The sequence below is a fragment of the Equus caballus genome, chromosome 15 (genome assembly GCF_041296265.1).
Source record: "Equus caballus isolate H_3958 breed thoroughbred chromosome 15, TB-T2T, whole genome shotgun sequence".
NCBI classification, from domain to species: domain Eukaryota; kingdom Metazoa; phylum Chordata; class Mammalia; order Perissodactyla; family Equidae; genus Equus; species Equus caballus.
The window spans coordinates 105,922,264-105,927,026 of record NC_091698.1 but is presented as its reverse complement, the minus strand read 5'-3'; positions in this window follow the sequence as shown (position 1 = coordinate 105,927,026).

Genomic DNA, 4,763 nt, shown 5'->3' with positions numbered 1-4,763 from the left:
TCCCCGAGATACGCGGGGCACCCAGGCAGGCACAGCGCTGGGGTCTTGGGGCCGTGAGAAGAAGAGCAGAGCTGACCCCGGCTGCCCAGAGTCACAACCAGGGCAGAACAAACAACCCAGGGTATTGGTGTTGTCCAGTCAGCAGAATTCCAGCACAACACTCTCTATTTTTTGAGGCCCTGGGAAAGTTATTTCGTTATTGGTATTTACTCACCCAGCTATGCAGCTGGAAATAAAAATACTGACTAAACATAAATTCCAATGGAAAGAAATCAATTGTGATTTTTAGCCATGACATTTTCCATTAGGTGTGAAGACTTGGGGGACACCAATAAGATTCAGAATAGACGTGTTCTAGAAAGTTCTAGCAAGGAAGATGAGATCCAAAATAAGCATTAAATGAGAGGTGGACCACAAGAGAAGAAAGAGGAGAAAGCTTGAGTTCAAAGGGATGGCTTCCTTCTTGATGCATGAAGACTCAGGCATTCCACGCATGGTGCAGGGAGGGGCCGGGCACTGGGAGGGGTCAGAAATCCAGCATGCAGGGCCGGCCCCACGGAGGAGGGGTGTATGATGGATAGTGTGGGTGTATATGCACAGAAGGGGGTTCTAGGTGAAAGAAGTCAGGGGAGCAGAGGTGAAAACAATGGGAGGATTCAGGACCACAACGGAGGGAAAGCAGTCCATATGGCTGGCTCTCAGGGTGCCCGAGAGGAGGGGTGAAACAAGTTGGAAGGGAAGGTGGGGGCAAACTGGGGAGGCTGGGAGGGTCGGCCTTCTTAAGTTAATGGGGTGGCCCTTTATGAGCAACTTTAGATGCCCAGGACTGCAGGATTTGTGAGACAGGCATGAAATGGACAGAGGTGGACAGAGAGCCCCGCCAGATGGTCCGGGAGTGGGGGTCGGGGCACCACGACACTGAGGGAACGTCTTCCTGCCCCAGCGCCCACACTGAGGGAACGCCTGCGAGGACAAACCTCGGAGGAAACCTCACAACTGCGTGACCTGCTGGAACCCTGACCTGAAGGGACGCAGACCTCACTGCAAACCCAGAGCATCGTCCGTCACCTGCGATCGCGCCCGACTCTGCTGCAGGACGAGCAGTGGGGCTGTGAGGGCGCGTGGGCCCAGGACGGTGCGGTATCTGCCCCACCCCCGGCCGAGGCTGGCACCCGCGTTGTTCAGGAGTATGTGTGCCAGAGGGTGTGGTGACGTCACTAAAAGTAAGGTGTCTGTGTGCACACAGCCTCACAGTGAGACCCACGTCACAGACAATAGAAACCTGCTTCCATGGAGCACAGCAGAGAACAAGTCGGGAAAACTAGAGTGTACACAGTCAGCAGGAGCTGTGGAGCCGTCCTGATGATTCCCCGTGTCAACTTATTCCGGTGCCCGGGGTCGGCTGGGGCAGGAATGGCCACCATTGTGTCAATTATCTTGAGGGGACGTGATCAGTGTTTCTCTAACACTCGGCCTGAGTTGATAAGAAGTTTAGCGTGTTCTGCTGACGGTCTGGCAACTTCTAGCTGGCGTTGTGGCTGTGGCCTGCTCCCCGCAGCTCAGAGAGGCCTTGGCCTTCTGTCCTCCACTGTCAGGGTCCCTTCACAGACTGGGTCCTGCAGAGGATTAAGGTTCTGTCTCAGGTTCCGCAGAGCATGCTGCTCATGCTTTCCTGGCGGTCACTCCATAACTGCTCTTGCAAGGACGAGGAGAAGGAAACAGTGCTTCAGGTGCAAAGATGTCACCCCAGGGAGTGAGCAAGGTCACTCCTCCACGCACCCTGGGCCACGCCCAGCCCTAGCTGATCTCTGTGCAAGGAAAATAGACCCTTGGCAAGTTTTTCCCTGGATACTTAAGATCTACTGAGGACAGTGCACACTTCGTACACCGCTAGATGTCCTTGTTTGGGGCTCCCACAGTGTCTCCAACTGCTGCTCTGCCTCTGCAAGACCAAGAAGTAAGAACCAAATCAACAACAAAACCAAAAACATCTGGTGAGGGCCTGCCAAGACCCAGGGTGAATGCCGGCACCAGCCTCTCTCTCAAGTTGACCCAGGACTTCTGCCTTTCCACGTCCATCCCTGTCCAACCCTGGAGACCAGGGTAGCGAAATACTGACTATTTCAAGATAAAGTCGACCACCGAAGTGAGTGTGGTGGACTGCAGACAAGATTAAGCAAGGTAATGTGTCAAGTCTCCTCCTCAGGGCCTTTGCTCAGGACACACATCCACACCTCATTCTCTTAACTTCACCCCGTTTCCTGAGCCTCGTACTCTGGAAGGAGTTAAATCTAGCAGGTCAGGGCCTTCGTGCACAAAGGTGTCATTAATAAGCACAGGTCACTTTACCGTATAAGAGCATTCACCGTGAAGTGAAGCAGGGCCCTCAAACTAAACATTGGTGTTACAAAGGCGGTTACTATTAACACAGCGAGAGCCGTGCGTATGGTCCAGATTTGTAAGTTCAGCACTAGAAATGCCGAGTTGTTGTTTGTGAACTCGCACTGCTTAGAATCACGAAATTGCTCAAGTGGATAATTTGGTGCAATTACATACTGCAAAGAAAATATTTTTGAAAGGTTCGTAAGAAGGCAGAAAAATAATCTCAAGTTTACTTTAATGTTTAGATTCAAAAATACTCAAATAACAAACTATTATTGAGCACCAACTATATGCAATGAGGACGGGGGGATTACCACCCCAAATCGTCATCCAGGCGAGACCTGCCAGGCGACGGCCGAGCAGGTGCCCAGCGCCAGGGAGGGCCGGAAGGAAACAAATAAAACTGTCATTGTTTACAAAAAAGATGACCGTATACTTAGAAAATCTGAAAGACTATTTCTTAAAAGCTATTAGGAATAATAGCTGAATTTATCAAGATTGTTGGATACAACGTCAATATTCAAAATTCAATTGCATTTCTTTATACAAACAACACACAATTAGAGAGTAAGGTTTTTTTTTAAATAGCACTTACAATAGCATAAAACAGCAAAAACAAGAAATAAATCTAAAAACATGTGCGAAACCTTTTGAAAAGGCTACAAAACATTACTAAAACCTATTAAAGAAGTCATAAATAAATGTAGGAATATTTCATGCTTGTGAATGGGAGGATTAAATGTCGTTTAAAATGTCAGATGAATCCAAGTTGAATTACAGATTCAATGCAACACCAAAAGAAACCCCCGCAGACTTGTTTTCCTTTTGTGGAAAGTGACAAGCTGACACTAAAATCCATCTGGAAAGACACAGGGCCCAGAGCAGCGAGGACAGTCTTGAAGGAGAGGAACACGGCTGGAGCTTCTGCCCTCCCAGATATCCGGAAGATCCTTGCACACCCAGAGCAATCAAACGAGGGTGGTGTCGGGCAGAAGGAACACTGGAGCACAGTGCAAATCCAGGACCAGACAACGGTCTGGGCTGTGGGGAGGGGTGGTCTTCTCAGTATTCACCCCCGGGTCCACTGAATGGGTACGAGGAAAAGCATGACTTTTGATTCCTATGATGTATTCTATTTAAAAATCATTTCTCTGGGGCCGGCCCAGTGGCACAGCTGTTAGGTTCGCACGCTCCACTTCGGCGGCCTGGGATTCACTGGTTCAGATCCCGGGCGTGGACCTATGCACTGCTTGTTAGGCCACACATATCAAGTAGAGGAAGATGGGCACAGATGTTAGCTCAGGGCCAGTCTTCCTCAGCAAAAAGAGGAGGATCGGCGGCAGATGTTAGCTCAGGGTTAATCTTCCTCAAAAAAAAGATGAGAGAGAGAGAGAGGAAAAAAATCATTTCCAAATATACCACAGGACTAAATATGAAAGGGAAAATTATGATGTTTCTAGAAGATTACAAAGGAGAGTATCTTAAGATTTCTTAAACAAGATGCAAGAAGCCCATAAAAGGGAAGAGTGATAAGTAGAACTTGATTAAAATCAAGAAAAAAGATACTATTAACAGAAGAAAAAGACACAGAGAGAAGGTATTGATGAACCATAGATCTGAAAAAGGACTCGTATCCAGAATATATTAAAAGAAAAAAATGACAAAGTGACAGAAACCTATGCCTTTGAATGAGGAGAGACTTGGCAAGTCTTCACAAGAGGCCATTCAAACGACGGGTACACGTGCCGGAAGCCGCTCAGCCTCACTCTGACCGAGCAGGTGCGGTGGAACCCACAGAGGAAGGCCCGGCACGCCCCAGCACGCCCCAGGACGGCTGCCGTCTGAAGCGCCAGGTGATGGAAGTGACCAGGAGACGCTGGGACTCTCATTGGTTGTTGGGGGGCTGTGAACTGGTGAAACGGCTTGGGAACCTTGTGGCCGTTTCTGACGAGCTGAACACGCACATCCTCCACGAAACCCAGCAAGACGGCTTCTGAGTACACACCCAACTGAAGTACACTTCCATCTGCACCAAAGCCTGCCGGTTCCACCCGGTCCACGAGAGCCCCACTCTGGACAAACAGCTGGATAAACTGTGGCACATTCAGTGTAAACTACCGTGAAACAACAGCGAGGAACAAACCGTGATACACGGGCCGTGTGAGTGAACCACAGACGTGATGGTAAGGGGCAGACAGAAAGAGGACATACTGTGTGACTTTATTCGTATAAAGTTCAAAACTAGGCAAAACTAATGTGGTAACAAATGTCGAAGTAGCCGTCGTTTGTCGGAGAAGGTGCAGCTGGAAGGAGCCCCGGGACGCCCCAGTGTCCTGTCCTGACTGGGGTGCTCGCCATGCGGGGTCAGTGACGTCAAGGCC